The sequence below is a fragment of the Balaenoptera physalus genome (genome assembly GCF_965194825.1).
Source record: "Balaenoptera physalus genome assembly, chromosome: 4".
Taxonomy (NCBI): domain Eukaryota; kingdom Metazoa; phylum Chordata; class Mammalia; order Artiodactyla; family Balaenopteridae; genus Balaenoptera; species Balaenoptera physalus.
In genome coordinates, this window is record NC_138891.1 from 6,703,152 (window position 1) to 6,730,255 (window position 27,104).

The 27,104-nt window shown below is 37.2% G+C and overlaps 1 long non-coding RNA gene across 1 annotated transcript in view; it reads left to right on the forward strand.

The window, feature by feature from the left end:
• The first annotated feature begins 6,874 nt into the window (after positions 1–6,874).
• LOC309660324 overlaps positions 6,875–27,104 on the forward strand; it is a 39,063-nt gene continuing 18,833 nt past the window's right edge. The window contains exon 1 of the long non-coding RNA XR_014263343.1: positions 6,875–27,092. This is a non-coding gene — a long non-coding RNA (uncharacterized lncRNA). The remainder of the gene's footprint in view (positions 27,093–27,104) is intronic.

Sequence of the window (27,104 nt, forward strand, 5' to 3'; positions counted from 1 at the left end):
GTACTCTAGATTGTGAACATTTCTTCAAAACTATGCTTCAAATGTGATGGTTTTTCTTAAACCTTTGATACATTTGGTTTATTTTTTCTTTTAGGTATAAATAATTGGACTTAAGCACTATAATAGTTTAGATTTTTTTATACTGCCTAATTTTAGTCAAAATGTATCTTATACCAATATTTGGAAATTAATGTTTCTTCAGATTAAGATGTTTTAATTATAAGGCATCTTTATTTTTCCCTTATGTAGGTAATACTATGATTGAATGAATGATTTTGAATGAATGATTTTGAATGAATGATTTTTGAAGACAGGCTGAGGATCTTTTGAAACTCTTTGTACAATATTTGAACAAGATAAATCCTTGTCATTCACAGTAGGGTGTACCCTAAGCTGTTTGTGGATCCCTTATACTATTGTTGTATTTGGTTTTTCAGGTAAAATGTGTATTAGATCATGATTAGAGAATTGATGGTGCTTAGGCTCAGGGACCAGATAAGTGACTAGCTCTGAACCCCCAGCTCCAGGTGTACATTGTTCAAAGGAATACCTCAGCAAAATCACAAATTATTGTGTCATGGCCTTTCAGTATAGTTACTTGTTCAGTCAAAAATGCCAAATGTTAAATGTGTGAATGCCAAGGGCTTTTCTGTATTTTTGATCAGTTCCTAAGGCCATGGCCGGTGGCACCGCCAAGTGACAGAAGTGAGGGATGCTCGAACTTGCGGAAGCCATGAATTTGCTCAAGCTAGGTCTTCAGACAAAGTGAAGCCAGTTTGCAACCAAACAAACCTGGGACCAGGCTGTAGAGAGCAGACTGGGGCCAGACCTGGAGTGGGTCTGGCCTGGCTTAAACTCTGCTCCAGCCTAACAAGGAAAAGCCAGCTGGTTTTGGGTCTCTGCCTTTGCCTTTAAATCGTGATGCGACTTCTTTTCCCCAAGGTTCCTAATTAAAGAGTAAAATTTTAACTAGTTTAAAAAAAAATTAATTCAGTGAGAGGGAATTAGTTCATTTCTGAGAGTTTGAAGCCTACATTTGTATATACCTCTGTAAAATTTAAAGTTATTCATTTTTAAAGAGCAATAAAGTTTGTATAAGATAGTGCTTGTGTTTTTCTTCCGTTCTTTAAGTATCAGAGGTAGCATATCTCCCTGGTCGTCTTTCTCTCCAGCCTTCACCACTCTCGCCCTTGTTGGACATTTCTCTCCCAAACCTTGGTTTTCTCTGTAGTCCTCGCCCCCATACGTCTCTTCTCTTTCAGCTTCTCGTTGTGGAACTGCCCTGTCCATGATGAACAATATCTGTTTTACTAGGTGACTCTTCTAACCCTGACCTCAAGTTTTCTTGACTGCGTCTCCACATCTTCCTGCATTCCATGCCAGTCACACCCAAAATCCTTTCCATCAGCCCAAGTTTTCCTGTCCCTGAAGGAATCACTGGTTCGTATGCCCTACTCTCCCATCACAGTCTCTTATTTTTCTAGTTTGTTTGTTCAGCCACTGCCCTTACACCTGTTCTTTGAATTCATAGGAACTCTAGAATGGCTATCTTAATTAAGATTGAATACAATGTAAAGTTTAATTTCTCAGTCACAGTTGCTGCATTTCAAGTGCTCAGTAGTCACATGTGGCTCTAGTGGTTACCATACTGGGGACAATGCAGATGTACCACATTCCCGTCACCCCAGAAAGTTCTATTGCATGATGTTGCTCTAGGCCAGCAGTGTGCAAACTGCAGACTATGGACCGAATTCAGCCCTCTGCCTGCTTTCATATGGTCTGAAAATGTTTTTTATGACTTTAAATCAAAAACTTGCTATCGATTCTGATGATAGAAAACACTAACTTTGAACCCCTATTAGTACTTACATAATATCCTTCATTTTGCCTCTTGCAAAGGCTTGCAAAGTCTAAAATATTTACTCTCGAGCCCTTTACCCCAAAAGCTTGCCAACTCCTGCTCTGCACCTTTGACTGCCTTTCCTATTACTTTATAGATCTTTCTCTCCTGGTGTTTTTTCATCTATCTTTGATCCTCACCTTCCCTTCATCTCCAAAATCAATTATTTTTCTAAATTTGGTGGTTTTATACTTTTAGAGTTTTCGTATTTTAATATTTCTTTATTCTTATTGTAGCATTTATCCATAGACTATTAAGATTGTTTTGTGTTTTAACATTTTACATGAATGTTATATTGTATATATCTTTTTGCAACTACTTTTAGCTCAACATTGTGGTTTTAGATTTGTCCACATTGGCAGATACAGATTATTTTCATCGGTGTACAGAATTTTATTATATAAATAAACCAGACTTATTCTTCTTTTGATAAACATTTTGCTTCCACTTTTTCATTATCATAAATTAGTGCTGCACTGAATATTCTACATTTTGTATGTGTGTAAATAAGTTTCCGTGGAGTTAGTACCTAGAAGTAGGGTTGCTTTCTAAATGGTTGTACCAATTCTCCAGACACAAGGAGTATATCATTTTCCAAACAGCAAATTTTTTTTAATTTAAATATGTATTTACTTTTTTTTTTTGCAGTATACTTGATTTACAATGTTGTGTTAGTTTCAGGTGTACAGCAAAGTGATTCAGTTATATATAACCTAAAATGGAGATTCTTCTTATAGGTTATTACAAGATATTGAATATAGTTCCCAGTGCTATACAGTAGGTCCTTCTTGTTTATTTTATATATAGTGTGTATCTGTTAATCCCAAACTCCTAATTTAACCCTCCCTCCCCCACCTTTCCCTTTTGGTAACCATAAGTTTGTTTTTTTTGACCGTGAGTCTATTTCTATTTTGTAAATAAGTTCATTTGTATCACTTTTTAGATTCCACATGTAAGTGATACCATATGGTATTTGTGTTTCTCTGTCTGACTTCACTCAGTATGATAATCTCTAGGTCCATCCATGTTGCTGCAAATGGCATTATTTTGTTCTTTTTTATGGCTGAGTAATACTCCATTGTATATATGTATATGTACCACATCTTCTTTATCCATTTATCTGTCAATGGACATTTACATTGCTTCCATGTCTTGGCTGTTACAAAATAGTGCTGCTATGAACGTTGGGGTGCATGTCTTTTTGAGTTAGACTTTTGTCTGGATATATGCCCAAGAGTGGAATTGCTAGATCATATGGTAATTCTATTTTTAGTTTTTTAAGGAATCTCCATACTGTTCTCTATAGTGGCTGCACCAATTTACATTCCCACCAACAGTGTACGAGGGTTCCTTTTTCTCCATAGCCTCCCAAGCATTTATTATTTGTAGACTTTTTGATGATGGCCATTCTGACAGGTGTGAGATGATACCCCATTGTAGTTTTGATTTGCATTTTTCTTGTACTTAGCAATGTTGAGCATCTTTTCATGTGCCTTTTGGCCATCTGTATGTCTTCTTTGGAGAAATGTCTATTTAGGTTGTCTTCCCATTTTTTGATTGGGTTGTTTGTTCTTTTTGATATTTAGCTGCATGAGCTGTTTCTATATTTTGGAAATTAAGACCTTGTCTGAGGCATCCTTTGCAAATATTTTCTCCCATTCCATAGGTCGTCTTTTCATTTTGTTTATGGTTTCCTGTGCTGTACAAAAGGTTTTTAAGTTTAATTAGGGCCCATTTGTTTATTTTTGCTTTTGTTTCCATTACTCTAGGACAGGGGTCCCCAACCCCCGGGCTGCACATCAGGAGGTGAGCAGTGAGCGAGCAGAGCTTCATCTGCCACTCCCCATTGCTCACATTACCGCCTGAACTATCTCCACGCACCCCGTCCCAGTCTGTGGAAAAATTGTCTTCTATGAAACTGGTCCCTGGTGCCAAAAAGGTTGGGGACCGCTGCTCTAGGAGACTGATCCAAAAAAAAATTGCTGCAGTTTATATCAGAGAGTGTTCTGCCTATGTTTTCCTCTAGGAGTTTTATAGTTTCCAGTCTTACATTTAGGTCTTTAATCCACTTTGTGTTTATTTTTGTGTGTGGTGTTAGAGAATGTTCTAATTTCATTCTTGTACATGTAACTGTCCAGTTTTCCCAGCACCACTTATTGAAGAGCCTGTCTTTTCTCCATTGTATATTATTGCTTCCTTTGTCATAGATTAATTGACCATAAGTGCATGGGTTTATATGTGGGCTTTCTATCCTGTTTCTTTGATCTATGTATATGTTTCTGTGCCAGTACCATACGGTTTTGATTACTGTAGCATTGTAGTTTGCTCTGAAGATAGGGAGCCTGATTCCTCCAGCTTCATTTTTCTGTCTCAAGATTGTTTTGGCTATTTGGAGTCTTTTTTGTTTCCACAAAAACTTTTAAATTTTTTGTTCTAGTTCTGTGAAAAATGCCATTGGTAATTTGATAGAGATTGCATTGAATCTGTGTATTGCCTTAGGCAGTATGTCATTTTAACAATATTGATTGTTCCAGTCCAAGAACACGGTATATCATTCCATCTGTTTGTGTCATCTTCAGTTGCTTTCATCAGCGTCTTATAGTTTTCAAAGTATGGGTCTTTTGCCTCCTTAAGTAGGTTTATTCCTAGGTACTGTATTCTTTTTCATGCCATTCTAAATGGGATTGTTTCCTTAATTTCTCTTTCTGATAGTTCCTTCTTAGTTTATAGAAATGCAACAGATTTCTGTATATTAATTTTTGTATCCTGCAACTTTACCAAATTCATTGATGAGCTCTAGTAGTTTTCTGGTGGCATGTTAGGATTTTCTATGTATAGTATCATGTCATCTGCAAACAGTGACAGTTTTACCTCTTCCTTTCCCAGTTGAATTCTTTTTCTTTTTTTCTCTGATTGGTGTGGCTAGGGCTTCCAAAATTATGTTGAATAAAAGTGGCAAGAGGGACTTCCGTGGTGGTCCAGTGGTTAAGACTCCATGCTTCCACTGTAGGGGGCACGGGTTCGATCCCTGGTCAGGGAAGTTTCGCATGTCACCTGGTGCAGCCAAAAAAAAAAAAAAAAAAGGTGGTGAGAGTGGGCATCCTTGCCTTGTTTCTGATCTTAGAGGGAATGCTTTCAACTCTTCACCATTTGAGTATGTTGTTAGGTGTGTGGCTTTGTCTTATCTGGCCTTTGTTATGTTGAGGTTGTTTCCCTCTATGCCCACTTTCTGGAGAGTTTTTATCATAAGTGGATGTTGAATTTCATCAAAAGCTCTTTCTGCATCTATTGAGATGATCATATGGCTTTTCTTAATGTGGTGTATTGCATTGATTGATTTCCAGATATTGAAAAATCCTTGCATTCCTGGGATAAATCCCACTTGACTATGGTGTATGATTCTTTTAATGTATTGTTGGATTCAGTTTGCTAGTATTTTGTTGAGGATTTTTGCATCTGTGTTCATGAGTGATATTGGCCTGTAATTTTCTTTTCTTGTGATATCTTTGTCTGGTTTTGGTAGCGTCATAGAATGAGTTTGGAAATGTTCCTTCCTCTGCAACTTTTTGGAATAGTTTCAGAAGGATAGGCGTTAACTCTAAATGTTTGGTAGGAGTCACCTGTGAAGCCTTCTAGTCCTGGACTTTTCTTTCTTGGGAGTTTTTAAATTACTGAGTCAATTTCAGTACTGGTAAATTGTCTGTTCAGATTTTTTATTTCTTCCCAGTGTAGTCTTGGGAGATTGTACCTTTCTAAGAATTTGTCCATTTTTTCTAGGTTGTCCATTTTATTGGCATATAGTTGCTTGTAGTACTCTCTTATGGTCCTTTGTATTTCTCTGGTGTTGGTTGTAACTCCTACGTTTTCATTTATGATTTTACTGATTTGGGCCCTATCCCTTTTTTTCTTGATGATTCTGGCTAAAGGCTTATCAATTTTGTTTATCTTTTCAAAGAACCAGCTTTTAGTTTCATTGATTTTTGTAATTGTTTTTTTAGTCTCTATTTCGTTTATTTCTGCTCTGATGTCTTTGTGATGTTGTTCCTTCTACTAACTTTGGGTTTTGTTTGTTCTTTCTGTAGTTGCTTTGGGTGTAAGGTTAGGTTGTTTGTTTGAGATTGTATCTCTGTAAATTTCCCTCTTAGAACTGCTTTTGCTCTATCCCATAGGTTTTGTATTGTCGTGTTTTCATTTTCATTTGTCTCTAGGTATTTTTTGATTTCCTTTTTAATTTCTTCAGTGATACATTGGTTGTTTAGTAGCATATTGTTTAGCCTATATGTGTTTGTGTTTTCTGCAGTTTTTTTTTCTTGTAGTTGTTTTCTAGTCTCCTAGTGTTGCAGTCGGAAAAGATGCTTGATATGCTTTAAATTTTCCTAAATTTACCAAAGACTGTTTTGTGGCCTAGCCTGTGATCTGTCCTGGAGAGTGTTCCATGTGCACTTGAAAAGAATGCATATTCTGCTGCTTTCAGGTGGAGTGCCCTATAAATAGCAATTAAATACATTTGATCTAATATGTCAGTAAAGGCCTGTTTTTCCTTATTGACTTTCTGTCTGGAAGTTCTGTCCATTGATGTAAGTGGGGTGTTAAAGTCCCCTACTATTATTATGTTACTGTTGATTTCTCCTTTTATGTCTGTTAATATCTACCTTATATATATATTTTTTAAATATATATTTTTTAAATTAATTTATTTATTTTTGGCTGTGTTGGGTCTTCGTTTCTGTGCGAGGGCTTTCTCTAGTTGTGGCAAGCGGGAGCCACTCTTCATCGCGGTGCGCGGGCCTCTCACTATCGCGGCCTCTCTTGTTGCGGAGCACAGGCTCCAGACACGCAGGCTCAGTAGTTGTGGCTCACGGGCCTAGCCGCTCCGCGGCATGTGGGATCTTCCCAGACCAGGGCTCGAACCCATGTCCCCTGCATTAGCAGGCAGATTCTCAACCACTGCGCCACCAGGGAAGCCCCTCTACCTTATATATTAAGGTGCTCCTATTTTGGGTGCATATATATTTACAGTTGTTATATCTTCTTGAATTGATCTCTTGGTCATTATGTAATGTCCTTCTTTGTCTCTTGTAACAGTCTTTATTTTGAAGTCTATTTTGTCTGATGTAAGTACTTTTATATACTTTCTTTTGATTTCCATTTGCATCTAATATCTTTTTCCATCCCCTCAACTTTCAGTCTGTATGTGTCTCTAGATCTGAAGTGAGTCTCTTGTAAGCAGCATATATATGGGTCTTATTTTTGTATCCGTTCTGGTAGTCTATGTCTTTTGGTTGGAACATTTAGTCCATTTACATTTAAGGTAATTATTGATATATATGTTCTTATTGCCATTTTTTAATTGTTTTAGATTTCTTTTTGTAGGCTTTTTTTCACCCTTTTATTCTCTTGCGATTTGATGACTGTCTTTACCTTTGGATTCCTTTCTGTTTTTTCTGTGTATATCTATTATAGATTTATGTTTTGTCTGTACTGTGAGGTTTTTGTTTTAAGTTGCTGTTCTCTTAATTTCAAATGCATTTTAAAATCCTGCATTTGTACTCACCTCCCCTCACGATTACTGTTTTTGATATCATATTTTACATCTAATTGTTTTCTGTATCCCTTAACTGCTTATTGTGGATACAGATGATTTTACTGCTTTTGTCTTTAACCTCCCTACTAGCTTTGTATGTGGATGATTTCCTACCTTTATGTTTGCCTTTACCAATGAGCGTTTTCGTTGGGTAATTTTCCTGTTTCTATTTGTGGCCTTTTCTTTTTTCCTAGAGAAGTTCCTTTAACATTTTTATAAAGCTGGTTTGGTGGTGCTGAATTCTTTCAGCTTTTGCTTGTCTGTAAAGCTTTTGATTTCTCTATCAAATCTGAATGAGAGCCTTGCTGAGTAGAGTATTCTTGTTTATAGGTTTTTCTCCTTCATCACTGTAAATATATCATGCTACCCACTTCTGGCCTGCAGAGTTTCTGCTGAAAAATCAGCTGATAGCCTTATGAGGATTCCCTTGTGTGTTATTTGTTGCTTTTTTTTCCTTGTTGCTTTTACTATTCTCCCTTTATCTTTAATTTTTGTCATTTTGATTACCATTTGTCTTAGTGTGCTCCTCTTTGGGTTAATCCAGTATGGGACTCTGTGCTTCCTGGACTTGGCTGACTTTCCTTTCCCTGGTTAGGGAAGTTTTCGGCTTTATCTCTTCAAATATCTTCTCAACCCTTTCTCTCTTCTCTTTCTGGGACCCCTATAATGTGAATATTAATGTGCTTGATGTTGTGCCAGGATTCTCTCAAACTGTCCTCATTTCTTTTCATTCTTTTCTCTTTTTTATGTACAGCAGCATTGAATTCCACTATTCTGTCTTCCGACTCACTGATCTGTTCTTCTGTGTCATTTAGTCTACTATTGATTCCTTCTAGTGTATGTTTCATTTCAGTGATTTTATTCTTCATCTCTGGTTGTTCTTTATGATTTCTAACTCTTTGTTAAAAACTTCTAACTTCTCACTCTGTGCATCCATCCTCCTCCTGAGTTCTTTAATCATCTTTATGATCATTACTCTGAACTCTTTCTCCAGTAAATTGCCTATCTCCACCTTGCTTAGTTCTTCTGGAGTTTTATCTCACTCCTTTATCTGGAACATATTCCTCACCCACCTCATTTTGTTTAAGTTGCTATTTCTATTTTTATGTATGTGGTAGGTTGATTATCATTCTCAACCTTGGAGAAGTGGCCCTCTATAGGAGGCATCCTATGCGTCCCAGCAGGGCACTCCCCTCTCATCCCCCAAGCGATAAGCTCTAGGGGTCCCTCTAAGAGGGCTGCCTGGGTCCTTATGTTGCAGCGGGCTGACTATGCGGGTGGTCTGGTAGGCTTGGTTGGCCCCCACTCTGGTTGCCAGGCCTTGCCTTGTGAGGATGCTACTGGCTGCTGTTTAGGGGCCTGGTTACAGGGAGGCTGGTTGTGGAACACTAGGGCACCCCAGGCCTAGTACTGGTCCACTGGTGGGCAGAGTTAGGGTCCCAAAGACTCTGGGACTTTTGCCCACACACTGGCAGTGGAAGCCACACCCTGGGGCTAGTGCCGGACTACTGGCAGTCAAGGCTAGTTCCTGGAGTCTGGCTGCAGGGCCCTAGGGTCCCAAAACTCATTTCAGATCGTTGGGGGAGGGAACAGCTCCTGACACTTGGGTATGAAGTCCGGGGTATCCTGAAGGTTGCTTTGACCTGCTAGTGGGCAGAGCCACGGCCCAGCTGGTCCCAGGGAAGGGTCTGGCCTGAATTGGCAGACTGGTTGCACAGGCTGCAGGATCATACTTTTCTTTCTTCTGGTTCTACCCCCTCACGGTTGAGGCTGAAATAGAGGCTTGAGTAGGCTTCCTGGCAGGAAGAGCCAGTGCCTGCCCATTGGTGGGTGGAGCTGGGTCCTGGCCCTCTGGTGGGCCAGGCCATGTCTAGGGATGTTTCTAGAGGAGGCTGTGTGTTTAGGAAGTCTTTATGCAGCCTTTCTGCTTATGGGTGCGTCTATGTTAGTAATTTGGCCTGAGGTATCCCAGCACTGACACCTACTTGGGTGGGGCCAGGTCTTGGCACTAATGAGCCAAGATGTCAGCCACCAGGAGAGTTCATGTGGTTGAACGTTCCTAAATGTATCTGCCACCAGTGTCTATGTCCCCAGGGTGAGTCGTGGCAGCCCCTGCCTTGCCAGGAGACTCTCCCAAGACCAGCAGGTAGATCTGTCCCAGGCTCTTATTAAGTCACTGCTTTTGCCCTGGGTCCTGGTGTGCGTGAGATCTTGTGTGCACCCTCCAAGAATGGAGTCTCTGTTTTTCCCAGTCTTTTGGAGTTCCTGCTATCACGTCCTGCTGGCCTTCAAAACCAAATGTTCTGGGGGCTTGTCTTCCTGGTGCCAGACCCCGAGGCTGGGGAGCCTGACATGGGGCTCAGAACTCTCAGTCCTGTGGGAAAACTTGTGATATAATTGTTCTCTAGTTTGTGGGTCACCCACCCAGGGGGTATTGGATTTGATTGTATCGTGAGTGTGCCCCTCCTACCTGTCTTGTTGTGGTTCCTTGTTTATGTCTTTAGCTGTAGAAGATGTTTTCTTGTAGGTTGCAGTCTTTTTCATCGATGGTTGTTCTGCTGATACTTGTGATTTTGGCTTGCTTGTGAGAGGAGATGAGATCAGGGTCTTTACTCCACCATCTTGGCCACCGTCCCTAATAGCAATTTATAAGTTCCAGTTTCCCCCAGGCACGATCACTTGGTATTATTGAACAATAAAATTAGCCAAGCCAGTGAGTGTGAAATGATTTCTCATTAATTACTTATGAGATTTTTATCTCATTGAGTTAGTTGTGACAACTCAAGTGTCAATGGTCATTTTCATTCCTTCTATGAATTGCTTATTATAACTCTTGCCTACTATTCTACTAGAATGTATTTTTCTTAATAAATTGTATGCTTTCTTTATATATTCTAGGTACTGTTCCTTGTCTTTGTTTACATGAGTTATAACTGTCTTTCCTCAGTTTTTACCTTTTTTTTTTTTACCTTGTTTATAATGTCTTTTGATGTTCAGGAGTTTTATTTATTTAATTTGTTTTTGGCTGTGTTGGGTCTTCGTTGCTGCATGTGGGCTTTCACTAGTTGCAGTGAGTGGGGGCTACTCTTCATTGCAGCGCTCGGGCTTCTTATTGTGGTGGCTTCTCTTGTTGCAGAGCAAAGGCTCTAGGCACATGGGCTTCAGTATTTTCAGCACACGGGCTCTAGGGCATGCAGGCTTCAGTAGTTGTAGCGAGTGGGCTTAGTTGCTCTGCAGCATGTGGGATCTTCCCAGACCAGGTATAGAACCCATGTCCCCTGCATTGGCAGGCAGATTCTTAACCACTGCGCCACCAGGGAAGTCCCAGGAATTTTAAATATTAATATCCTCTATCACCTTTTTCATTAAGGTTTTTGTCTAAAATATGTATTGTTTTGCTTTTCAGTTGGGTCTTTAAACCACATGGCGTTTTGAGGAGTAAGGATCTAGTTTTTTTTCCACACATGGGAATAGCCAGTTGTCCCAGCCCTATCCATTGACTAATCTATCCTTTCCCCACTCAAGAATATTGCCACCTTTGTCATATACCAAGTTTCTTTCCATTGGTTTGTTTACCTTTGGGTTGGGTACTGTATGGTGACAATTTTTTTTTTTTTTTGGCAGTCATAGATAACTAACTTAAAATCTATTTTATTATTTGGATCCTGTTTAAGTGTACAGTTCAGTGACATTAAGTACACTCACATTGTTGTGTAATCATCATTACCCATCTCTAAAACTTTTTCATCATCCCAAACTGAAACTCTGTACCCATTAAACAATAACTCCCCATTCACCCCTCTCTCCTTTCCCCATTCCCTGGTAACCACTATGCTACTTTCTGTTTCTATGCATTTGACTATTTATTCCAGATGCCTCACATAAATGGAATTAGACAATGTTTGTCCTTTTGTGTCTGGCTTATTTTACTTAACATGGCATCTTCAAGGTTCATCCATGTCATAGAATGTATCACAATTTCGTTACTTTTTAAGGCTGAATAATATTTCATTGTATGTATATATCACATTTTGTTTATTCATTCATCCATCAATGGGTATTTGGGTTGTTTCCCCATTTTTGCTATTGGAAATAATGTTGCAATGAACATGGATGTACAAATATCTGAGTCCCTGCCTTCAATTCTTTTGGATATATACCTCGAAGTACAATTGCTATATCATATGTTAATTCTGTTTAATATTTGATGAACCACCATACTGTTTTTCAGAGCAGCTGTACCATTTTGTATTTCCACCAGCAATGCACAAGTGTTCCATTTTCTCCACATTCTTCCTAATACTTGTTGTTTTCTGTTTTTTTAATAATAATTATTCTAATGTGTGTGAAGTGGTGTCTCATTGTGGTTGACTTGCATTTCCCTAGTGATTAATGATGTTGAGCATCTTTTCCTGTGCTCATTGTCTATTTGTATACCTTCTTTGGAGAAATGTCTATTCAAGCCCTATGCCCATTTTTGAATTAGGTTGTTTATTTTTGTTCTTAAGTCTTAGGAGTTCCTTATATATTTTGGATATTAATCCCTTATCAGATGTATGATTTACAAATGTTTCCCCCACTATATGGGTTGCCTTTTTACTCTGTTTTCCTTTGATGCACAAAAGTTTTTAATTTTAATTAACTGAAATTTATCTATTTTTCCTTTTGTCACCTGTGCTTTTGCTTGTCATACCCAAGAAATCATTGCCAAATCCAATATCATGAAGCTTTTCACCTATGTTTTCTCGTAAGTCACATTTTTAAAAAAATACATAGATGGAGTTGGTTTGCTAGTATTTTGTTTAGAATTTTTTGTATGTATGATCATAAGTAAAATTTGCCCATATCCTTTCCCATATATATCTTGTATTTCTGGTAGCAAGACTACTAGCCTCATAAAATTAGTTGAGAATCTTTTCTTTTTGCTTTATGGAACAAATGGGACTTATTGAAGATTTGGTAAAACCTACCACTAAAATTATTTTATCCTGTAGCTTTTGTGAGAAAATTTTTGCCTCATTTTTAAAATTATAAGTCTTACAGTTTCTCTAATTCTTTTTTTATTTTAATTAAATTAATTTTATCAGGAATTATGTATTCCATCTGTTCTATTTAATGGTATAAGTTATTTATCGTACTTAAATATTTTCTAATCTCTATACTCTGTAATTATGTCACTTTTAAAAATTGCCTGTGCCTGCTTTCTCTTGTATTTGATCCATTTTTTTCATTGTTGTTAATCATTCTTAATCTTTTCTGTTTTCTTAATCTTTTCAAAGGACTAGCTTTTGTTGATCCTCAGTTTTTTCTTAATTTCCTACTTTATTACTTTCTGCCATTGTTAGTTTTCTTTGTTCACATTCTTTGTGCCTACATTGTTATTTTTATAACTTATAACCTAGCCCATTGATAATGTCTAGCCTTCCTTACTAGAACTAGTTTTTGTTTTTTGGGGTATTTTTTTGGCCTGCATTGTGTCTTCATTGCTGTGTGGGCTTTCTCTAGTTGCAGAGAGCAGGGGCTACTCTTCATTACGGTGTGCAAGGTTCTAATTGCGGTGGCTTCTCTTGTTGCAGAGCACAGGCTCTAGGCACACGGGCTTCAGTAGTTGTGGTGAGTGTTCTCCATAGTGGCTTCACCAATTTACATTCCCACCAACAGTGTAGGAGGGTTTCCTTTTCTCCACACCCACTCTGGACATTCTGACCGGTGTGAGGTGATACCTCCTTGTAGTTTTGCTTTCCATTTCTCTAACAATTAACAATTTTGAGAATCTTCTCCTGTGCCTTTTGGCCATCTGTCTTCTTTGGAGAAATATCTATTTAGGTCTTCTCCCCTTTTTTGATTGGGTTGTTCAGTTTTTTGTTTGTTTGTTTGTTTTTTCTATTGAGCTGTATGAGCTGTTTGTATATTTTGGAAATTAATCCCTTGTTCTCACATCATTTGCAAATATTTTCTCCAATTCTGTAGGTTGTCTTTTTGTTTTGTTTATGGTTCTCTTTGCTGTGAAAAAACTTAAATTTAACTGGGTCCTATTTGTTTAGTTTTGATTTTCTTTCCATTACTCTAGGAGACAGATCCAAGAAAATATTGCTGTGGTTTATGTAAATATATGTTCTGCCTGTATTTCCCTCTAGGAGTTTTATAATATCTGGTCTTACATTTATATCTTTAATTCATTTTGAGTTTATTTTTGTATATGCTATTAGAGAATATTCTAATTTCATTTTTTTTACATGTCACTGTCCAGTTTTCCCAGCACCATTTATTGAAGAGACTGTCTTTTCTCTTTTGTATATTCTTACTTCCTTTACTGTTGATTAATTGATCATAAGTTCATGGGATTATTTCTGGGCTTTCTATCCTGTTCCATTGATCTGTATGTCTGTTTTTATGCCAGTACCATACTGTTTTGATGACTGTAGCTTTGTAGTATAGTCAGGGAGCATGATATCTCCTTCTCCATTCTTTGTTCTCAAGATTGTTTCGCCTGTTTGTGGTCTTTTGTGTTTCTATACAGCTTTTTAAAATTTTTGTTCCAGTTTTGTGAAAAATGCCATTTCTAATTTGTTAGGAATTGTAATGAATCTGTAGGTTGCCTTGGGAGTATGGTCATTTTAACAGTATTTATTCTTCCCATGCAAGAACACGGTATATCTTTCCATCTGTTTGTGTTGTCTTTAGTTTCTTTCATCAGCATTTTATAGTTTTCAGAGTACAGCTCTTTTGCCTCCTTAGGTAGGTTTATTCCTAGGTATTTTATTCTTTTTGATGCAATCATAAATGGGATTGTTTTTTTAAATTTCTCTTTCTGTATTTTGTTGTTAGTGCATAGAAATGCAACAGGTTTCTGTATAATTTTGTATCTTGCAAAGTTACCAGATTTATTGATGAGCTCTAGCACTTTTCTGGTGGCATGTCTAGAATTTTCTATGTATATATAATATTGTGTCATCTGTAAACAATGACAGTTTTACTTCTTTCCCATTTGGATTCCTTTTATTTCCTTTTCCTCTCTGGTTGCTGTGGCTAGTACTTCCAAAACTATATTGAATAAAAGTGGTGAGAGTGCACATCCTTGTCTTTTTCCTAATCTTAGAGAAAATTCTTTCAGCTTTTCACCACTGAGTATGATGTTATTAGCTGTGGGTTTGTCATATATGGCCTTTATTATGTTGGGATTGTTCCCTCTGTGCTCACGTTGTGGAGAGTTTTTATCATAAATGGATGTTGAATTTTATCAAAAGCTTTTCTACATCTATTGAGATGATCATATGGTTTTTATTTTTCAATTTGTTAATGTGGTGTATCCCATTCATTGATTTGCGGATATGAAAAACCCTTGCATCCCTGGGATAAATCCCAGTTGGTCATGGTATATGATCCTTTTAATGTATTGTTGGAGTCAGTTTGCTAGTATTTTGTTGAGGATTTTTGCATCTATGTTCATCATTGAACATATTGGCCTATAATTTTCTTTTTTTGTAGTATCTTTGTTTGGTTTTGGTATCAGCATGATGGTAGCCTCATAAAATGAGTTCAGAAGTGTTCCTTCCTCTAATTTATTGGAATAGTTTCAGAAGGATAAGTGTTAACTCTTCTCTAAATGTTTCATAGAATTCACTTGTGAAGCCATCTGGTCCTGGAGTTTTTTTGGGTTTTTTTGTTTGTTTGTTTTGGTTTTATTTTTGGCTGCACTGCGCAGCTTGCAGGATCTCAGTTCCCAGACCAGGGATTGAACCCGGGCCATGGCAGTGAAAGCACCAAATCCTGACCACTAGACCACCAAGTAACTCCCTGGTTCTGGACTTTTGTTTATTGGGAGTTTTAAAATTATTTACTCAATAGCAGTACTGGTAATTTGTCTGTTCATATTTTCTATTTCTTTATGGTTCAGTCTTGAAGATTGTACCTTTCTAAGAATTTGTCCATTTCTTCTAGGTTATCCATTTAATTGGCATGTGGTCGCTCTAGGTAGTCTCTTAAGATTCTTTGTATTTCTGTGGTGTTGGTTGTAACTCCTCCTTTTCATTTCTCCTTTTATTGATTTGGGCCCACGTCCCTTTTTTTCTTGATGAATCTAGCTAAAGGTTTATCAATTTTGTTTATCTTTAGAAGGCTCCAGCTTTTAGTTTCATTGATCCTTTTTATTGTTTTCTTCATCTCTCTTTCATTTATTTCTGCTCTGTTTTTATATATTTCCTTCTACTAACTTTGAGTTTTGTTTGTTCTTCTTTCTGTAGTTGCTTTAGGTGTAAGTTTAGGTTGTTTATTTGAGGTTTCTCTTGTTGCTTGGGGTAAGCTTGTATCTCTAAATACTTCCCTCTGGGAACTGCTTTTGCTGCATCCCATAGGTTTCGGATCATCGTGTTTTCGTTTTCATTTGTCTCTAGGTATTTTTTTTTTATTCTCTTTTTGATTTCTTCTGTGACCCATTGGTGGTTTATTAGCATGTTTTTTAGCCTACTTGTGTTTATGGTTTTTGCAGGGTTTTTTTGTAGTTGATTTCTAATCTCATAGTGTTTTCATCAGAAAAGATGCTTGATATGATTTCAGGCTTCCTAAATTTCCTGAGGCTTGTTTTGTGGTCTAGCATGTGATCTATCCTGGAGAATGTTCCATGTGCACTTGAGAAGAATGTGTATTCTGCTGCTTTCAAGTGGAATTCTCTATAAATATCAGTTAAGTTCATTTGTTCTGATGTGTTATTTAAGGCCTTTGTTTCTGTATTGATTTTCTGTCTGGATGATCTGGCCATTGATGTGAGTAGGGTTTTAAAGCCCTCACTATTATCGTGTTATTGTCAATTTCTTTTTTTATGTCTGTTAACATTTGCCTTATATATTGATGTGCGTCTGTGTTTACAATTATTATATCTTCTTAATTTATTATTATGTAGTGTCCTGCTTTTTCTTCACCAGTGTATAGGGTCTTTCTTTGTCTCTTGTAACAGTCTATTTTAAAGTCTATTTTGTCTGATATAATAAGTATTGCTACTCCAATTTTCTTTTGATTTCGATTAGCATGGAATACCTTTTCCATCCCCTCACTTTTGATCTGTTTGTGTCTCTAAATCTAAAATGAGTCTCTTGTAGGCAGCATATACACAGATCTAGTTTTTATATCCATTCACCCAGTCTGTGTCTTTTGTTTGGACCATTTAATCCATTTACATTTAAGGTAATTATCCATATTTGTGTTCTTATTTTCAGTTTGTTAATTGTTTTGAATTTGTTTTTGTAGGTCTTTTTTTGCCTTTCTTACTTTGGTCTCTTCTCGCGATTTGATGACTCTCTTTAGTGTTGTGTTTGGATTTCTTTTTCTTTTTTGTGTGTATATCTATTTTAGATTTTTGGTTTTTGTTTACCTTGAGGTTTTTGTATAGAAGTCTCTCTCTGTATATATACGTTTTTGTTTTAAATTGCTGATCCCTTTATTTCAAATGCATTTAAATACCTTGCATTTGTACTCTCCTCCACTCACAATTATTGTTTTCTATATCATATTTTACATCTAATTGTTTTCTGTATCCCTTAACTGCTTATTGTGGATACAGATGATTTTACTGCTTTTATCTTTTAACCTCCATACTAGCTTTCTTTGTGGATGATTCCTACTTTTACTGTATGTTTGCTTTACCAGTGAGCTTTTTCATTCCATGATTTTCTTGTTTCTAGTCGTGGCCTTTTCTTTTTTGCCTAGAGAATTTCCTTTAACATTCGTTATAAAGCTGGTTTGATGGTGCTGAATTCTTTCAGCTTTTGTTTTTCTATAACGCTTTTGATTTCTCTGTCAAATCTCAATGAGAGCCTTATGGATAGAGTATTCTTGGTTGTAGGTTTTTCCTTTCATCAAATATATTGTGCCATTCCCTTCTGGCCTGCTGGGTTTCACCTGAAAAATCAGCTGATAGTCTTCTGGGGATTCCTTTGTATGTTATTTGTTGCTTTTCCCTTGCTGCATTTAGTATTCTACCTTTATCTTTAATTCTTATCATTTTTATTACAATGTGTCTTGGTGTGTTCCTCTTTAGTTTGATCCTGTATGGGACTCTGCACTTCCTAGATGTGGTTCACTGTTTCCTTTCCCATGTTAGGGAAGTTTTCAGCTTTTTTCTCTTCAAATATTTTCTCGACCCTTTCTCTCTTCTCTTTCTGGGACCCCAGTTTCTGTTTCCCCCAGTCCTGTGGAGCTCCTGCACTAAGTCCCCTCTGGCCTTCAAAGCTAAATGCTCTAGGGCTCCTCCTCCTGTTGCTGAACCCCCAGGCTTGGGAGCCTGACATGGGGCTCAGAACTCTCACTCCTATGCGAGAAATTCTGTGATATAATTGTTCTCCAGTTTGTGGGTTGCCCATCTGGGGGTGGGGGCAGGGGGTATGGGATTTGATTATATCCTGAGTGTGCCCCTACTACAGTCTCAGGTTTCTTGTTTATGTCTTGGATGTAGAATACCTTTTTTGGTAGGTTCCAGTCTTTTTCTTCAATCGTTGTTCTGCTGAGAGTTGTGATTTTGGTGTGCTTGTGAGAGGTGAGTTCAGGGTCTTTTTACTCTGCCATCTTGGCCTCAGTCCTTTGCCCTCAGTCTTGATTGTTGAGTGTAGGTTGACCATTACCTCCCCCAGTATTTAATTTTCTTATGGTCTTAATTTTCTGGTTGAGAAGTTTTTGTCAGTCTTATCTTTGCTTAGATTTTGTCAATTTATCCTGAGTGTTTCATGTTCTTGACTTACTATAAAAGTATTTTTAAAGTTTGCTTTCACTTGTTTGCTGCTAGTTTGTAGAAATGCAATTGATTTTTATTTATAGAACTTGCTAAATTTACTCACTTGTTCTAGTACTTCTTTTTGTAGATTCCTTGTAATTGTTTTTATGTACCTGATTTTATAGTCTACAAATATAGTTCATTTCTGTATTTTTAAGTTTATGCCTTTTCTTGCCTTATTGTGTTGACTAGACCCTCTGCTATAATGTTGAATAGAAGTGATGAGAGTGGACATCTTTGTCTTGATCTCCACCATGGAAACATTTGGTCCTTCAGCATTACTATGACATTGGCTGTAAGTTTTTATTCATAATCTTTATCATATTGAGGAAGTTTCCTTTTATTCGTTGTTTACCGGGAGAGTTTTTTTCTTCTTTCTTCTAAATCATGAATGGATTGAATTTTGTCGATGCTTATTTAATTAATTAATCTGCATCTATTGAGATGAATATGTTTATTTCTCCTTAATTCATTCATATAGTTAATTACATTAATGGATTTCCACTGGTAAACCAACCTTCATTTAATGTGATGAACCTCACTTGCTCACAGTCTATTATCCTTTTTGTATATTGCTGAGTTCCATTTGCTAATATTTGTTAAAAGATCTTCTCACCTATGTTTGTGATGGTTATTGTTGTATTGTTTTCTTATAATTTCTTTTTTTCTGGCTTTTGTACCAGGGTAATAATACTGGCTTCATAAAATAAGTTCAGAAGTCTTTCCACCTCTGTTTTCTGAAAGCTTTTGTGTAGGATTGATATTACTTTTTCCTTAACTGTTTCGCAGACTAGTGAAGCCATCTGTGCCTTAAGTTATCTTTGAAGAAAAGTTTTTCATTATGAATTCAGTTTCTTTAATTGATATAGGGATTTTTAGGTTTTAATTTCTTCTTTAATCAGTTTTGCTAATTTGTGTCACACAAGGTATTTGTTCGCTTCATCTAAGTTATCAAATAGACTGGCATGATGTTGTTGACAGTATTTCCTTATCCTTTTAACATCTTGCATGAAAGACCCTAGTAATATCCTCTTTCATTCCTGATATTGGTAATTTGTGCTTTTTTTCATCATCAGTCTAATGAGAAGTTTATCAATTTTTCAAAGAACTAGTTATTAATTTCATTGATTAATCTCTTTTTTGTTCATTCATTTCCTATTTCATTGACTTGTACTCTTTCATTATTCTTCCTTCTTCTTTGGGTTTAATTCGCTTTTTTCCTACCTTAAAGTAGGCAGAATTAAGACCTCTCTTATTTTAGTGAGTATTTTAATTCTGTGATTTTTCTTTTAAGCACTATATTAGCTGCATCCCACAAAGTTGATATGTTGTGTTTTCACTTTCATTTAGTTCAAGATATTTTCTAATTTTGTTTATGACTTTTAGTCATTTTTCCCTCTATGCTTCATTTTGTATACCTTCTATTGCTGCATCTTCAAGTTTACCTGTATTTTCTGCTTTGTCAAATCTTCCATTGATCCCACCCAATAAATTTTTTATGTTTGACACCATATTTTTTCACCTCTAGAAACTCCATATGGGTCTTTATATATATATTCTATTTTCCTCCTCATTATATTCATGTCTTTATATCCTTGAGCATATTTATAATGTTTATAAAAGCTGTTTAAACATCCTTCTCTGCTAATTCAATTATCTCTGTCATTACTGGATCAGTTTTTATTGGTCAATTTCTCTTTTAGTTATGTATCACAGTTTCCTGCTTCTATCTTGTAATTTTTTTTTATTGGATACTGTACATTGGGAATTAAACATCCTTATAAGCTGTATTTTATTATAGACCTTTAAAGAGTTTTGAACTTTGTTTTGTTGAGCAATTAAGTTACTCGAAGATCAGCCTGATCTTTGTAGGCTTGGTTTTAGGCTTTGGGGGGCAAGTCTAGGGTAGCTTTTACTCTAGGGTTCCTTTAGCCCCAGTACTAAGCTTTGAAGCATCTAAGGTCTCCACTGAATGTGCCATGTATCCAACAAGATCTGTCCCCGCTGTCTGCTGAATGCATGAATGACTCCCAGGCCTGTGTGAGCTCTTAGAGTGATTCAGCTTATGTAATTGTTCTTTACTCCACAGCTGTTCTTTCTCTAGCTTCATGAAGTTTCATCCTACACATATGCAGACTGGTATTCAACTAAGACTCAAAGACCCCTGAGTAGAACTCTGGAGCTCTTTCTCTGCATGGCTCCTTCCTCTCCAATAATTTGCTAGCAAATTCTAGCTTCCTTGAAACTTCAGTCTCTGTCTCCTCAACCCAGCGATACTACTGGACTATTTGGACTCCCCCTCCTTTGCTACAATTTGGGAAATTGCTTTGGGAAGAAATTCATAGGGCTTGCCCTCCTTATTTTCCATCTCTCTAGGATCATAATCCTGTAATACCTATTGCCCAATTTATAAAAACAATTGATTAATATACTAAGCCCAATTTTCTCATTTATAGTGGGTAAAGAAGTCCTATAGTCATTATGTCTTCGTAATGATATAATGGATTCAACTGATTATAAATATTCATGCCTTTTATTGATTGTAAAAAAAATTCTTAGTTCATTAAATATTGCCTTTTCCCCATTCTCTCCTTACCTCTGATAATTACTAGACTTTGATTTAACTAATATTCAGCACCAACTGTGCCAGACACTGTTCTAGGCATTCAGGATACTTCAGTGAGCAAAGCACATACTCTGCTCTAATGGAATTCACATTGTTTACAGCCTATCCTGCCCCTTAACTCCTTTTTCCTATTTTCATCACTTTAGCTGTGTTCTTTCTGTAATATTTTATCAGCTCTGCATTCTAATTCACTCACTGTATTCTTGGCTGCAACATAGTCTATTTAACCAGTCCCTTAATGTTTTCTTCTCGTTTTAACAATTATAAACACTTATTTTCTTTCAGCGCATTGGTGTGTTTTCTCACTTTAGGTGTCTAAACCTGGTATTTGTTTGATCTTCTGACTTTTGATTATGATTTGTTTGCACATGTTTCCCAATTTTTTGTGAGCTCATCTTTCAAGGGACTTATTTTTTCGTTCTGAGGAAAATTTGTGGACTAGGTTGTGGAAACATCCCTGTAGATTGAGTTTGTGTTTTACCAGGAGCCCTTAGAGATATCATCTGCCCAATAACTAATTTTTACTTTATGTTATGCTTGGGGATTTTTTAGGGATTCCTAGATCAGGTAGGAAAAGTAAACTTGAAGCCCAAGACTGGCTGAGGTACAGTCTTAGGGCTTCAAATCCTTAGGAAACTTTTTAGCCCATGCTTTCACTAGTATGTGCAGACCTTTATAGATTCTGTCTTTATGTGTCTGGGGTGGTAGTGGTGGTAATAGCTTGTTTTGATCAGTTCACAGACATATTAAAACCTAAGACCCTTAATTACAGAGATATCAATTTTCCCAGAGTGACCAAAGAATTAGTACCAGTGTTGATGCCCCTGTTTTTAATTTCCTATTAGTTATGTCACTTCATGATTGCCTTTTCCTCCTTGTAAACTCAGCTATGTCCTTAAATTTATTTCATTTTTATCCAGTATTTCCAGGTATTTTTAGGGGGCAAGGGCTTTCGTTTTTGAAGTATAGTTGATTTACAGTGTTGTGTTAGTTTCAGGTGTACAGCAAAGTGATTCAGTTATACATATACATGTAGTCATTTATTTATAGACTCTTTCCCCATATAGGTTATTACAGAATATTGAGTAGAATTCCCTGTGCTATACAATAGGTCCTTGTTGATTACTTATTTTATACATAGTAGTGTGTATACGTTAATCCCAAACTCCTAATTTATACCCCTCACTTTCCACTTTGGTAACCATAAGTTTGTTTTCTATGTCTGTGGGTCTGTTTCCGTTTTGTATATAAGTTCATGTGTATCATTAATTTTGGAGGGGTGGGATTCTACATATAAGTGATATCATATTTCTCCTTATCTGTCTACCTTACTTCACTTTGTATGATCATCTCTAGGTCCATCCATGTTACTGCAAATGGCATTATTTCATTCTTTTTAATGGATTTGTCATATTCCATTGTACATATATACTACATCTTCTTTATCCATTCATCTGTCAATGGACATTTAGGTTGCTTCCATGTCTTGGCTATTGTAAATATACTGATATGAACATTGGGGTACATGTGTCTTTTTGAGTTAGAGTTTTCTCCAGATATATTCCCAGGAGTGTGTTTGCTGGATCATATTGTAGCTCTATTTTTAGTTTTTTAAGGAAACTCCATACTGTTCGCCATAGTGGCTGCACCAATTTACATTCCCATCAATGGCATGGGAGGATTCCCTTTTCTCCACACCCTCTCCAGCATTTATTATTTATAGACTTTTTAATGATGGCCATTCTGACCAGTGTGAGGTGGTATCTCCTTGTAGTTTTGATTTCCATTTTTCTAACAATTAGCCATTTGAACACTTCTCATGTGTCTGTTGGCCATCTGTATGTCTTCTTTGAGAAATGTCTATTTAGGTCTTCTCCCATTTTTTGATTGGGTTGTTTGAGTTTGGTTTTTTTGTTTTTTGTTTTTTGATATTGAGCTGTATGAGTTGTTTGTATATTTTGGAAATTAATCCCTTGTTGGTCACATCATTTGAAAATATTTTCTCCAATTCTGTGGGTTGTCTTTTCATTTTGTTTATGGTTTTCTTTGCTGTGCAAAAGCTTTTAAGTTTAACTGGGTCCCATTTGTTTATCTTTGTTTTTATTTCCATTACTCTAGGAGACAGATCTTAAAAGATACTGCTGTGGTTTATGTCAAAGTGTGTTCTGCCTATGTTTTCCTCTAGGAATTTTATAGTATCTGGTCTTACATTTTGGTCTTTAATCCATTTTGAGTTTATTTTTTTGTGTGGTGTTAGAGAATGTTCTAATTTCATTCTTTTATGTGTAGTGATCCAGTTTTCCCAGCACCACTTATGGAAGAGACTGTCTTTTCTCTATTGTATATTCTTACCTACTTTACTGTCGATTAATTGACCATAAGTGAATGGGTTTATTTCTGGGCTTTCTATCCTGTTCCATTGATCTATATTTCTGTTGTTGCGCCAGTACCATACTGTTTTGATTACTGTAGCTTTGTAGTATAGTCTGAAGACAGGGAGCCTGATTCCTCAAGCTCTGTTTTTCTTTCTCAAGATTGCTTTCGTTATTCAGGGTCTTTTGTGTTTCCATACAAATTTTTTTTAAAAATTGTTCTAGTTTTGTAAAGAATGCCATTGGTAATTTGATAGGGATTGCATTGAATTTGTAGATTGCCTTGGGTATTATAGTCATTTTGACAATATTGATTCTTCCAATCCAAGAACAAGGTATATCTTTCCATCTGTTTGTGTCATCTTTGATTTCTTTCATCCGCATCTTATAGTTTTCAGAATACCAATTTTTGCCTCCTTAGGTAGGTTTATTCCTAGGTGTTTTATTCTTTTTTATGTGATGGTAAATGGAATTGTTTCCTTAATTTCTCTTTCTGATAGCTCATTGTTAGTTTACAGAAATGCAATAGATTTCTGTATATTTTTTATCCTGTGACTCTACCAAGTTCATTGAAGAGCTCTAATAGTTTTCTGGTCACGTCTTTAGAATTTTCTATGTACAGTATCTTGACATTTGCAAACAGTGACAGTTTTACTTCTTCTTTTCCAATTTGGATTCCTTTTATTTCCTTTTCTTCTTTGATTGATTTCTTCAGTGATCCATTGGTTGTTTAGTAAAATATCATTTAGCCTCCACATGTCTGTCCCAGCTGGTCTCACAGTAGGTTCTGATCTGTGTTGCAGACTCAGTTCTGCAGGCAACTGGAATGTAGTTTTCTTGCTTCTGGTGTCTGGCCCCTGGTGGGTGATGCTGGGCTACAGGCTTGTGCAAGGTTTACAGGTGGGAGGGCTTGGTGCCTGTCCACTGGCGTAGCTGGTTCTTGGCCCTGTGGTGGCCAGGGCCATGCCTAGAATTGGCTGTGGGCTCAGGAAGTCTTTAGGCAGCCTGTCTGCTGATGGATTGGGCTGTGTTCCCACCCTGTTCCTTGTTTGGTCTGAGGCATGCCAGCACTTGAGCCTACAGGCTATTTGATGGGGCCAGGCCTTGGTGCCAAAATGGTGGCATCCAGGAGATCTAACACTGATGAATATTGCCAATTACTTCTGCCACTAATTTCCTTGTCCCCACAGGTCATCACAGCTACCCCTGCCTCCCCAGGAGACCCTCCAATACCAGCAAGTAAGTCTGGCCCAGGCTTCTATGAAATCACTGCTTTTGCCTTGGGTCCTGGTGCACATGAGACCTTCTGTGTGCCCTCCAAAAGTGGTGTTTCTGTTTCCCCCAGTCATGTGGAGTTCCTGCACTCAATCCCTGCTGGCCTTCAAAGCTGAATGCTCTAGGGCTCCTCCTCCTGATGCTGGACCCCTAGGCTTGGGAGCCTGACATGGGGCTCAGAACTCTCACTCCTGTGTGAGAACTTCTGTGATATAATTGTTCTCCAGTTTGTGGGTTGCCCATCTGGTGTGGGGAGGGGGATTATGGGATTTGATTATATCATGAGTGTGCCCCTACTACAGTCTCATAGGTTTCTTGTTTATGTCTTGGATGTAGAATACCTTTTTTGGTAGGTTCCAGTCTTTCTTTTGATGGTTGTTCAGCAGTCAGATGTAAGTTGGGTGTTTCTTGTGTGAGGAGGTGAGCTCAAGGTCCTTCTACTCAACCATCTTGTCTGTGTAAGAGCAAGGGTTTTAAGTTATTCTTTGCTCTCTTGCAATCAGAAGTCTCTGATCCAATGTGAAGATTTTTTTTTAATCACAAAATTTGATTATTTTAACAGCCATTTCCTATTTCCTGTGAAATTAAATCCCATCTTCTTCCCATGGCCTATCATGGTCCTATACCATCCCACACCACACCTCTTTGCTCCTCACATTCCTGTCCTGTTGGATTTTCTCAGTTGATTTTTGACTCCCTCGAGGATTTCTCACCCTGTATTGTTTCCACCTGCCTTCCTCCAGATTGTGCCTCAGTCACTCCCCATTCACCTCAGCACACAACTTAAAAGACACATCCTCTGGGAAGCTCTCCCTTAATTCCCTCTTAGCAGACTGTGCCTTCCTTTCCATAGCCGCATAGCACTATACTAGTGGAAGCTCCAGAATTTCTCTGTAGATGGGGCCCAGAGGTGATGGTTTTGTGAGGTTGGGGGTGAAGTCACATTTGCTTTACAGGTATCTTTTTAACTTGTATATATATTTTTTATTGTTGTGTTAGTTTTAGGTGTACAGCAAAGTGATTCCATTTTATGAATATGTATAGATTCTTTTTCAGATTCTTTTCCATTAAGGTTTATCAAAATACTGAATATAGTTCCCTGTGCTGTACAGTAGGTCCTTGTTCTTTATCTATTATTTTTGAATTTTTGAATTTTATTTTAGTTATTTTTTTATAAAGTAGGTTCTTATTAGTTATCCATTTTATACATATTAGTGTATATATGAAAATCCCAATCTCCCAATTCATCACACAACCACCCTCCATGACGTTCCCCCCTTGGTGTCCATACATTTGTTCTCTACATCTGTGTCTCAATTTCTGCCTTGTAAACTGGTTCATCTGTACCATTTCTTAAGTTCCACATATATGCGTTAATATATGATATTTGTTTTTCTCTTTCTGACTTACTTCACTCTGTATGACAGTCTCTAGATCCATCCACGTCTCTACACATGACCCAATTTCGTTCCTTTTTTATGTCTGAGTAATATTGCATTGTACATATGTACCACATCTTCTTTATCCATTCGTCTGTCGATGGACATTTAGGTTGCTTCTATGTCCTGGCTATTGTAAATAGTGCTGCAATGAACATTGGGGTGCATGTGTCTTTTTGAATTTTGGTTTTCTCTGGGTATATGTCCAGGAGTGGGATTGCTGGGTCATATGGTAATTCTATTTTTAGTTTTTTAAGGAACCTCCATACTGTTCTCCACAGTGGCTGTATCAATTTACATTCCCACCAGCAATGCAAGACGGTTCCCTTTTCTCCACATCCTCTCCAGCATTTGTTGTTTGTAGATTTTCTGATGATGCCCATTCTAACTGGTGTGAGGTGATACCTCATTGTAGTTTTTTTGTTTTTTTGTTTTTGTTTTTTAATTTTATTTATTTATTTATTTGGCTGTGTTGGGTCTTTATTTCTGTGCGAGGGCTTTCTCTAGTTGCGGTGAGCGGGGGCCACTCTTCATCGCAGTGCACGGGCCTCTCACTGTCACGGCCTCTCTCGTTGGGGAGCACAGGCTCCAGATGTGCAGGCTCAGTAGTTGTGGCTCACGGGCCCAGTTGCTCCGCGGCATGTGGGATCTTCCCAGACCAGGGCTCGAACCCATGTCCCCTGCATTGGCAGGCAGATTCTCAACCACTGCGCCACCAGGGAAGCCCCCTCATTGTAGTTTTGATTTGCATTTCTCTAATAATTAGTAATGTTGAGCAGCTTTTCATGTGCTTCTTAGCCATCTGTATGTCTTCTTTGGAGAAATGTCTATTTAGGTCTTCTGCCTATTTTGGGATTCGGTTGTTTGCTTTTTTAATATTGAGCTGCATGAGCTGTTTATATATTTTGGAGATTAATCCTTTCTCCGTTGATTTGTATTGCAAATATTTTCTCCCATTCTGAGGGTTGTCTTTTTGTCTTCTTTGTAGTTTCTTTTGCTATGCAAAAACTTTTGTTTCATTAGGTCCCATTTGTTTATTTTTGTTTTTATTTCCATTACTCTAGGAGGTGGATCAAAAAAGATCTTGCTGTGATTTATGTCAAAGAGTGTTCTTCCTATGTTTTCATCTAAAAGGTTTATAGTGTC